This window comes from Jaculus jaculus, chromosome 17 (assembly GCF_020740685.1).
Source record: "Jaculus jaculus isolate mJacJac1 chromosome 17, mJacJac1.mat.Y.cur, whole genome shotgun sequence".
Taxonomy (NCBI): Eukaryota; Metazoa; Chordata; class Mammalia; order Rodentia; family Dipodidae; genus Jaculus; species Jaculus jaculus.
The window spans coordinates 32,485,432-32,497,690 of NC_059118.1; positions in this window are offsets into that span (position 1 = coordinate 32,485,432).

The following is a 12,259-nucleotide window of genomic DNA, read 5'->3' on the forward strand; positions in this document are numbered from 1 at the left end:
CTAACGGGCAGGGGACAATGGCATGTCGGAGTTCTCGTGGAGGGCGGTGGAGGCCTTGTGACTGACTCACAGCCCCGCCTCTGCCTCATGGGTCCGTAAACTCCACAGCAAGCTTTCTGAGTGCACATCTGTTCCCGAGGCTGCTTCCTGGGACTGACCTGCGGCAAAGGCCAGGCACACTAGGGACCAAGGTCTCTGATTGCTTAGGCAGGAAATCTGGAGGCATTTAGAGCCCAGGGAATAAAATAAGAGGATCTGAGTTTCATCCCCAGAATCTCCATTTAAAACAAACTCACTGCACCAAAAAGTCAGGCGTGGTAGGATAGGCAGAAATGGGTGGATCAATGGCCAGCCAGTCTCACCTAATTAAGTGAATCCCAGGCCAATGAGAGGCACTGTCTCCAAAAAGTGGACAGTGCCCAAGAAGCCCTGCAAGGTTGCCCTCTGGTTGTCCATATGCATGCACACACACATACATGTGCACACACAAAAGGAAACCTCTCATCACAAATTCCTCCTATCACTGCCTTGGTGAGGTGTATCATTCTACTGCGGGCACTAAGTATACTTGGCTATCTGTGTCTGTAGGTTTCCACAACCTCAGGTTCTACCAATGGTGGGTCAAAAAAAAAAAAAAAAAAAAAACGGGAGAAAACCTAGGGAGATGGATCAGCAGTTAAGAATGCTTGCTGCTTAAGCATGAGGGCCCAAACTCCCCAGAAACAGGTAAAAAATAAAAACTGGGTGTTACATGCCCATAATTCCAGTCTGCAGAGGGCAGAAACCAGAGCATCCCTGGGGCTCAGTAGCTGAAATGGACAGCTCTAGGCTGAGAGACCCCATGTCAAGGAAGCACACAGGAGGACAGTAGAGAAGGGCGCTCAAAAGTCTCGTCTGGTCCCCACACTTACGTGCAAGGAGCACATGCACATGCATACACCACACATAACACACATAATTCACAACATCACACATACTTTATACATGCAAAAAAAAAATTGAAGAAGAAATAGTTTTTGCCCTGGATATGTACAGCCATGTTTTCTTGTTATTATTCCCTAAACAATACTGCATAATGACTGCTTGCATATCATCCATATTGAGTGAGGTATTACGAATCACCAGAGAGGACTTAGCATTGGGAAGGATGTGCATGTCATATTCAAATATGATGTCATCTCATAGGAAACAAAACACTTGATCATGCAGTCATTTCGGTAGCTAGAGGTTTAAGAGTCCTGGACCCAGTCCCCTGTAGATACTGAGTGATGACTATATGCACAGATGAAGTAGCAGGAGAAATTTGATTCTGGACAGTCCAAAGCTAATGACAGGCGGGCTGTTATAACAAGGCTTGCCATGTATTAGACATATAGCATGGGCTGGACACTGGGATAAGCCTTCCACTGACATATATTGTATATCTCACCAAATGAATAACCATTCAGAGGTAGACATGTGCCCAGAATTACACAATCAGTAGAAGGGGGCACAACCAGGACCGGGACATGGATCATCTTGGGTGGCAAAGTTTTTCCAGGACCCACAAATGCACATCACCCCCTCTCCCCTCATTTGCCATGGCACACGGCTAATCAAGGGTCGCCCTTCTCCTTCCCAACATCCCTGTTGTGGGTACTCTTATTTTCAGCCCCCTTTGTGTCTTTTTTTATTTTCTTCCCAGTGCAACATTTTCAAGAATATAGAATCAAGTTACTTGCTGAGGATCATCTTGGCTGGGCTCTCCTGAAAGCAGAGTCTGAGAAAAAAAAAGTGTTACATGTAGAGAGTTTAGTAGGAAATGTGTTTCCAGGAAGCAGGAGGAAAGACAAGGAACTACAAGGGAAGTCAATGTAAAGATGCTTGATGAGCAGAGTATCCTGTGGGTGGCTGGTTGCTCTATCCCATAGGACCTCCTGAGAAGCTTATGATATATATTTCAGGATTATTCACATATGGAAAAGAAGGGGAAGCATTTATCCACGGGCTCCATCCACAGGGCATCAAAAAGCCCGAGGGTGGGAAGCAAGAGAAGTGAGATCCTGTCAGACCAAAGCCTGCATGGGCCAGCTTACAGGTGGTCATTGAGATATGTGTGTGTGGCCTAAAGAATGAGCCATGCGGAAAGAATGTAAGAGCCAAAGGAAGGGTAGGACTCCTTACAACGTGCTCCCTCCAGACATAAAATGGCCTGGATATCCATGACCTCACAGTGCCTGACACTACCTACACAAGACCATCATAAGAGGAGGAAAAGATCATGACATCAAAATAAAAGAGAGACTGATTGAGATGGGGCAGGGATAGGATGGAGAAGGGAACTTCAAAGGGGAAAGTGGGGGGAGGGAGGGTCTTACCATGGGATATTTTTTATAATCATGGAAGATGTTAATAAAAATTGAGAAAAAAATGTCAAAAAAAAAAAAAAAAGAATGAGCCATGAGCCCATGAGCCGGGCATGGTGGCGCACACCTTTAATCCTAGCACTGGGGAGGCAGAGGTAGGAGTGCCGTGAGTTCAAGGCCACCCTGAGACTACATAGTGAACTCCAGGTCTGCTTGGGACTAGAGTGAGACCCTACCTCCAATTAAAAATAAAAAAATGAGCCACGATCTTGGGGCTTTACACTAGGCCAGGCACTGGGCAGTGCTCAATATGCACGGCCTTGATTCATCCTTAAAATAATGCTATGACTTATAAATTGCTATTATTATCCCCTTTTTGTTTGTTTTCCCATTTTGGAAGAGGCTTAGGCAGGAGGAACACCACAAGTTTGAAGTCAGCCTGGGCTGTCTAGTGAATTTCAGACCAATCTGAACTTCAACATAAGGTCCTATCTCAAAAAAAAAAAAAAAAAAGGCAAGAAGGAAAGAAAGAAAAGAGAAGTCGTCATCATCATTTTTTAAGATGAAGAAAGACGCTGAGAGGATGCATTGCCCAAGCCTCACGGCAAGGAAGAGGCAGAAGAGAGCCAGCAGCCCGCCTCCCGTGGCCTTGCTCTGCAGCACTCTGCACGTCAGTGAAAGTGTGTGTGGCCACTGCTTGTAGATACGCGGTATCTCTCTGGCAGCTATAGATTGTGCATATGGCTCTTTAAGTCAAAGCATGCCACTCCTTGTTCAAAGCCCGTCCTTAGCCCTCCTGTGCCTTCTGATGAAGACGTATGCTCCTAAGAGCACCAGTAAAGCCCCCCGTGGTCTGGCTCCCACCTACCCCATCAGCTTTATTCTTTGTAATGAACACAAGCGTGGAGGGGTTGCGTGTGAACTGTGGTGGATGAGTACTGCCCGCATGCCTTGGGGAAAGAACAGGGGTCTTAGCATCACCGGGTAAGATGGCAGCGTCGCAGGATCTCTGAGAGCAGTCACTTCCAGAGCCCCTGGCAAATCTTCCTAGGATCCTGCCAGCCTCTCATGGCTCTTCCTTCCCCCTGCCATCATGTGACACCTCAGAAAGGGAGAGAGCTTGGGATCCATGTAGACTACGTCCAACTCCAGCATAAGGCCTCAGATGAGACATTGAGGCTCTCCTCCCTCAAGGATTCCTTGTCGGAAAGCTGAGTAACTTGTATGAGAGAGTGGACCCGCAGCTGCAGGCACATGGCCTCTCCACATGGCAGGAGCCATTATTGCCCCAGAGTGACTGACTTTTCTTGTCATTGTTGCAGGTCACTGGAACTCTAGGTTCCCAGCCAGCCAGGAGGCTCATGTGCAGGCATTGAGTTGTGTTTGGCATACCAAGGATGTATAACTTGGTGGGCACATAGACTCCTCGTTGGCATTGAAGACAATCTGAGTGACTGAGGAATTCCTTTGTGCTCAACATCACTTGACACCATGTAAGGACAATTCAGTTTTCTCTGCAGGAGCTGGTCCCTCATCCTTGGTTCCTTCCTTATCAATATCAAACCTCCATATTTTCTGCTTAAAGCCACTTTTCACTGGAGAAGAAGCTGCTGGCCACCGGACAAGGAACTGGAGGCTCTGAGCCCCTAGACTGGCCCGTCCTTGGGTCCTGGAGCAGTAGCCTAGGACATGGCATGTGCCTCCTCAGAAGGGATATCCTGTCCTCGTGCCTCAGCTCTGTTCCTAGCTCCAGGCAGACATGTGGGGCATTCTAGCTCTCCCCATTCTAGGTTCACACAGCCCCAGGGCCCAATACTCAAGTTGCTGCTGGGTCCTAGCAATCGTGGCAGGAGGGCCACGTCTTTCCTAGTTCACAGCTGGCTGTCTTGGCACCACGCGTGTGTGGGCAGGATCTGCCCAGGACGGGAAGTCTTTCCAGGCAGCCATCCTCAGAAGCTGGCCAGAGCCTGGGGCTCCCTCCAGTACATGGATGTGTACAGGGCGCAGCTGTGAAGGATCCCCCACTCTGTCTTCTAGTGGCCGAGCCACCTAGCCCTGGCTCTGTGGCTTTTCCCCAGTCCACCACACTGGGTAAGGCTTTCTCACCAGCGCACTGAAGAGCCCTCTGGTGGCCCAGGAGGAGTGAGCTTGTCTTTCCACCTGTGTACAGTATCCACAAGCTTAGCATAGAGAGATTCACTCAGTGTCCCAGATGGTCACCCTCTAACCAGATGTTGGCATCTCAACTGTGCAAAACCAAAAACCAGCACAGTCAAGAACTGTAGAGAAGCAGAGAACCATTTACCAGCAGCAAGTAAGAAAGCAGAGGAGTTATTTTCAAAGCAATGCTCTCCCTGAATAAAGGAGGCATGGGGGTTTTATTTGGGGAAGTTATGCCCATTTCTACAGGGCATATGTTAGGGGATGGCACATTCCTGAACATGCTCAGCTAAGGGGTACATTCCTGAGCATGTGCAGTTTCATAGTTCAAGGAGGAAAGATGGTGGACACATTTTTGGCCATGCTTTGCTTAAGGTCATGGAACATAGAAAGGTTCAAATGGTGGCTAGGAGCACTTTGGAGCATGCACAAATTGTATTTTAAAGATGGAAGACAGGACCAGACTGGGCAACCTGACTTTTTGCAAAAAAAATTAACTGAAAAATGGAAATGGGCTGTAGAGATGGCCCAGCAGCTTAAGACACTTGCTTGCAAAGTCTGATGGCCTGGGGTTGATTCGCCAGTAGTCAAGTAAAGGCAGATGTACAAAGTGGCATGTGCATCTGGAGTTTGTTTGCAGTGGGAGGAGGCTCTGGTGCACTCATTTTTTTTTTTTTCTCTCTCTCTCCACTTTCTCAGGTAAAGGGCTGGAGAGATGGCTTAGCAGTTAAGGTGCTGCAAAGCTTAAGGACCCAGGTTCAACACTCCAGGACCCACATAAACCAGATGTATAATGTGGCACATTCATGTGGAGTTCATTTGCAGTGACTAGAGGCCTTGGTGGGCCTATTTTCTCCTCTCTCTCTCTCTCTCTCTCTCTCTCTCTATCTATCTATCTCAAATAAATATTTTTTAAAAAAATAAATAAAAAGCTTTGAAGGTGCACTAATATAGAAGTTTGCCCCAAAAGATGCCTGCCTTGCCTAGGGCTAACAACTTCAACTTCTTTCTGTCCCACTGATGAGTCAGCCCTTTAGTCTTCTTGACAGCTGGCTCCCTGGTTGACAGACTAATCACTCAATTGACCTTCGGACTATTGGATCCTGACGGACCACTGTCTGAGAGGCTGGTTGGCAGATTGAGTTTCTAAGCTATAAATCATTTGGTTGACCTCCTGATGTTTAACTGACCTACTAACCTCACGCAACCTCTGACAAGCTAACCCTCTCCCGCACCGCTGACTCTCCAGATAGCCAGCGAATGACTGTCCCCCAGAGGGCTTGCTATGATTTGCCTTGCTGACAGATGGGTGGGACAAGAGCCTATACCTGCCTCATATTTTAACTCGCCTACGGATTAGAACCCTTTCTTGTCCCCCTCTGTATTAGTCAGGGTCTCTAGAGGAACAGGACTGCTAGAATGAACTATATTTAAAAGGGAATTTATTGGATTGGCTTACAGTAGTCCAAGAGCAGTTGCAGGCCCGAGAATCCAGGAACCCGGGAGCTGCTCAGTCCACATGGCCAGATGCCTCAGCAGTCCCGATCTGAAGGCCTGGAGGCTTCCTGAGGAGCCGCTGGTTTTTGATCCATGCTGGTCTTCAGTCCGCACTGATCTTCAATCAGCACTGGAAGACAGCAAGCAGCTCCACAGCCAAGGGGAAGGAAGGAAGGGGCTCTTTTCTCCCAGAGCTTCCTTACATAAAGTCCCCCTCTGAGTGGGGCCACCTGCTCTGGAGGAAGGACTTTCTCCTTCAGTTAATCCTTCTTGGAAGCAACCTTGGAGACCCACTCATAAGAAATTTCTGTGGATTACTAAACAGAGATCAGTGGACAACACTTTAATCACCACACCCTCTTAACTACCCACTCATATATTGGAACCTAATACCCAATGTGATAGCATTGAGATAGAACCATTTTGGAAATGATTAAGTCATAACAGCAGTTATAAGATTAGTGGCCATTGAAACCAAAGACTGTCTGGTTGGACCAGAGGCCCGCTCCATGGGAGGGAATTCATGCCAGGTACTGAAAAACTAGCCAAAAGCCTATAGCTGAGGAGGCCATAAAACCTGGGGCCAGGGGGGAGGGAAATACTACTACTGTTATCTGCTTAAATGCATGCATTATGCCTACCAAACTGCCCTCTAAATACTTTTTGCCTATATATTAATGCTATTCTCACTTTCAGTTAAAGAAGCTTCTCTCCAGATGGCAGTGACCACTGGTGTGACTCACAATCTCCACAGTGCTGAGGAGTGCCAGTGGGGTGCTCAGCACAGAGACATCCCTGTCACACCCTCCAGGGCTTAGGAACCATCAGAGAATGGGAAGGAAGGGCCTGCTTACAATGCTCTCTTCCAGACACAAAGTGGCCTTGATATTCATGACTTCACAGTGGCTAACACTACCTACACAAGATATGCATAGCAATGACATCAAGATAGAAGAGAGTCCAGGGCTAGAGAGATGGCTTAGCGGTTAAGGCGTTTACCTGCAAAGCCAAAGGATCCCAGTTCAACTCTCCAGGGCCCACATAAGCCAGATGCACAAGGGGGCGTATGCATATGGAGTTCATTTGCAGTAGCTGAAGGCCGTGGCATGCCCATTCTCTCCCCCCACCCCCTCTTTCTTGCTCTCAAATAAATTTTTTTTTTAAAAAAAAAAAAAGAGAAGAGAGTAATTGGAAAGAAGAAGGGGTTTAGTGGAGGGGAATTCGGGAGGGGAAAATGAAGGTCACATGATCATGGTATATTGACTATACTTACGGAATTTTTCAACAAAAAAGTTTTTTAAAAAAAGATTAGTGCCCATAGAAGAGAGTTTGAAAGCAACTTCACTGGCCCACACGCCATGTAAGGATGCAGCTAGGAGGTGTCATCTCTGAAGTGAGAGAAAGCCCTCACCAAACATGTAATCTGCAGGCACCTTTGATCTTGGACTCTCAAGTCTTCAGAAGTGTGAGCTACAAGTTTCTCTTGTTTATAAGTTGAAATGACTAAGGCATTTGAGGAAAGCTGTCTGAATGAACTAAGTAAGACAGAGGACAACCACAAAAAATGAGCATTTGGATCTATTCCAAGTGAAGCTCTCACACAGGGCCTGCACGGGGGGTTCAAAGTCACTTGCATACTAGTGTGTGTGCCAAGGTGATGGGTTACCTAGGAGGAGAGCTCATGGCTTTCACTGGATTCTCAAGAGTCCAGCACACCAGATGCGATCAGAACAACTGCTCATGGGAGAGCCTCCAGAAACACACTGGGATAAGCCACACCCTGAGCTGAATTTGAAGTACCGTTTATCTCGCTCCCGTCCTGCTGGGAAGGTGGCAAAGGAAGGGATAGATCAAAGCTGAGCTGGGTATGGAGTTTCCAGAGAGAGAGAGAGAGAGAAAGAGAGTTCTAAGCATATCAACCCACTTACCAGTCCTGTTTGAGGTCGAGAGTGTATTTGTATGTGGTCAGGGATGGCTGTCTGTGTGCATTTACACACCAGTGTGCTCACAGGCTTTTCTGGCATGGTGACAGTAACTTCTAAAGAAGTTTGTTTGGTTCACGCTTCTGGAGGCAGGAATGAAGGGTGAAGGGGCCCCATTGGTGAAGGTCTTGTGGGGTCACAACAGGGCTGAGGCATTCCCTTTGAGAGGGCGTATGTACGAGAGCAAGAACGGCAAATTCAAAAAACATAAGTAAATTAAAAAGTCAAACTCCTAAAAAAGAAAAAGTCAAACTCCTTTTTCATTTTAATTATTTTTGCATATGTATGTGTCTGGTAGGTGTGCATGTGTATATGTTTGGTTGTGTGTGAGACATATATTGTTCAGGTGCTAACTCACGTGTGTGCATGTGTGTGTGGAGGCCAGAGCTTGACTCTGGGTGTCTTCTTCAATCACTCTCCCCCTTATTCTTTGAGACAGATCTCTTCTGAACCTGGAGCTCACCAATCTGGCTAGAGAAGCTATCCAGCGAGCATAAATTCCCTAGTTCTGCCTCGCCAGTGCTGAGATTCCAGGTTCATGCCACCACACCTGACAATTTTATGGGGGTGCTGGGGATCTGAACTCAGGTCTTCATGCTTGTGCAGAGGCACTTTACCCACAGGGCCATGTCTATAGGCACCCAAACATTTTTTTCTGATTCAAAAGGCAAATGGACACATTACCATAGGCTATAAAGTAACAAATGAGTTTTACACATTTAAAATGTTATGCACGGTGTCTGGAGAGATGGTTTAGTGGTGAAGGCACTTGCATGCAAAACCAAAGGACCCTGGTTCAATTCCCCAGGACCCACATAAGCCAGATGCACAAGGTGGCTCATTCATCTGGAGTTCATTTATAGTGGCTGAAGGCCCTGATGCACCCATTCTTTCTCTCTCTCTATCTGCTTCTTTCTCTCCTATAAGTAAATAAATATCCTTTGGAAAAAGTGTTATGCCAAACTATGGAATGTATTGAATAACTACAGGGCCTAGAAAATAAATTAAATCTGATGGATTAAATCCAGTATTAGCACCTATAGTACCTTATTTCTTAACTTTCTTCCAAATACAATGTTCTCTCAAAATCCAAAAAGGAAGGATCATAAAAATTCCAATAATAAAAATATATAGACAAAAGTATTACTAAATCACTGTGGTGGTGCATACCTTTAATCCCAGCACTTGGGAGGCAGAGGTAGGTGAATTGCCATGAGTTCAAGACCACTCTGAGATTACATAGTGAATTCTAGATCAGCCTGGGCTACAGCAAGATCCTACCTCACAAAGAGGGCTGGAGTGATAGCTTAGCAGTTAAGGCATTTGCCTGAAAAGCCAAAGGACCCAGGTTCAGTTCCCCAGGACCCATGTTAGCCAGATGCACAAAGGGGCACATGTGTCTGGAGTTGGTTTGCAGTGGCTGGAGGCCCTGGCACACCCATTCTCTCTCTCTCTCTTTCTCTCTCTCTCTATCTTCCTCTTTCTCCATCAAATAGATAAATAAAATTAAAATTAAAAAAATGTAGAGCTGGACATACTGAGTTGGATTGGACTTATAAATTTAACCCAGAAGTCAACTTACTAAACTTGAACTAGTCACAAGAGTTCTGTGTACTGAATACTATATGTAAGGAGTCCATGGATAATAAAATTTGTCGTTAGGGTTATAATTAGGAATATACAATATTATTACCATTAATTCTATCAGAAGTTATGTTTATAACAAAACTATAATTAAAATGTTCATGACACTTGCTCATTACACACTCAGGCAAAGCAGGGGCATGTCTGTGTTTGATGGCTGAGCATACCCTTTTTGTGCTTTTTTATTTGGGCAAGCACATACTCTGTCTCCCAATATTCCAGGTAAATGCAATGCTAACATAGAGTCTCCAAAGGAAATAACTACACATGATGTTCCATACTGCTTTAATTAGGAATAATTACTATAAGAAAACAAATTACATTAAGCATAATTTTTTCAATGAACTTCAGTTGGAGCAATTAAACAACAGAGATGAACCTTGCCATCTGAATTGCGGCAAAACTGGCAGTTTCTTGAAATCTGGAGGATGCGTTAACAAATCCACAGAGAGAATCTCTCCTCACCTAAATAAGAAGCCTTTCGTTGACTTAGGAGGACAAGCCTGGGCTTTACATAGGACTACGGTCTGCCTCGTTGAAGCTGACAGGCCCTGGGAAAGATAGAAAGCAGGCAGATGAATTATTTGGTCAAGGCTCCTGACCCTTACAACAAACTTCTCTTCTTCTGGGTGGGCTGAAGCTTCTTCCTGCTCACTTTGGGTCCTGCCATTCTCTTGTCTGGAGTTAAATACACCTTTTGGCCTCAAAGATCAGTCTGCTTCAGTATCCTTTCATCAAGACAACCTTACAAATACTAAAACACACACCCTCAGGTGGAGATTTAAGGTGCTACAGAGACATGAACACATGAAGTTTCATGTAGAGTTCTATGTCAAATAGAACATGTGCAGTTATGCAGATGGCGCTGTTGCAGTTACCTTCTCCTTGCTGGCACAAAACACCTAACCAGCAGGGGCGTGGTGGCACACGCCTTTAGTCCCAGCAGAGGTAGGAGGCAGAGGTAGGAGGATCGCCATGAGTTTGAGGCCACCTTGAGGCTACAAAGTAAATTCCAGGTCAGCCTGGGATAGAGTGAGACCCTACCTTGGAAAAAAAATTAAGACCCAAAAACACAAAACAAACATTCTGACCAAAAGCAGCTGATGGGAGCAGAGGGTTTATTTTGGCTTAGAGAGTAGAGGGGAAATGCCATGATGGCAGGGGAAAACATGGCATGAGCAGAGGCTGGATATCACCTCCTTGGCAACATCAGGTGGAAAACAGCAGCAGGAGAGTGTGCCTAGAATGGCAAGGGGAAGCTTACTAAAATACCCATAAACCCGCCCCCAACAACATAGCTCCTCCAAGAGGCCCTAATTCCAAAATTGTCATCAGCTGGGGACCTAGCATTCAGAACACATGAGTTTATGAGGAACGTCTTACCCAAGCCACCACAGATACACCACAGGCTGACCTTGGAATTCACCATGTAGTCTCAGGCTAGCTTCATCTTCTGCCTCCCAAGTGCTGGAATTAAACGTGTGTGTCACCATGCCTAGATCCAGAAGCTCTTTTTGTTGGCTAAATTTAAGCAGCCTTGAGGTCTAGAGTAAAGAGCTATTAGGAAATTTTCCTGAACTCATTCAGGAAAACACAATATCCTGTGGATCTGTCTTTCTGCATCTGGCAGAGTTCTTTGTCTCCAGGTCTACTGACATTTCTTTGACAGGTCATAAAGTAGATGCTTTTTATCTTTCTCTTTGAAAGTCAGCTTTAAGTTGGACTTCCTATGATACCCATTAAATATGCCCACCTTATAATTGAAAGAGGTGAGGTTTTTGTTTCTCCTTTGTATAGAATATACACAACAGGCAACAGTTGTAAAGCTTTACAAAGAAAATACAAGATACAACTGCGGTGGTTTGACTGCAAAATGACCCCCGCTGAGGTGTTACAACTGGTTATAGCCCCTTAGGCCCTAAGGGATAGTTTAGTTATGCCTATGAGGGCGCCCATGCTGTTTTCTGTGCTTCCTGCTGATGTGAAAATTAATGTCTGGCTTCCTGCTCCTGCTGTGCCTTTACTGCCACAGTGCTCTCTACCTTGTGGAGCTGTAAGCCAAATTAAACCCTTTCTCTTCCACAAGTTGCTTCTGGTCAGGTATTTTGTCCCGGTAATAAGAAAGTAACTGATTCAACAGCCTTCTAAGAGCAAATATTTAAAGAAAAAGAATAAGTACTTGTTGAAGTCATTTCAGTAAGTTTGATTTTAAAGGCTTTAAAGCAGACAACGCTGTAAGGAATAATAACCACAGTTGCCAGGTATGGTGGCACATGCCTTTAATCCCAGCACTTGGGAGGCAGAGGTAGGAGGATCGCCATGAATTCAAGGCCACCCTGAGAATACACAGTGAGTTCCAGGTCAGCCTGAACTAGAGTGAGACACTACCTTGAAAAAAAAAAGAACCATGGTTAGAATTTTTCTTAAAGTTTAGCAATTGATGAAATAAATTAGTTATTCCCATTACCACCAGCATAGTGTCCTTTTAGTTATGAGAGTAGCACATCTTGGAAAAAGTGCTTGGCCACATCTGATTTGTACTCACAGGTTAAGATCATGTTTAGGAACATATGTATGTTAAAAATGTTATGATTGTGCTAAATTTATATTTGAATGACACAAACTTGATAA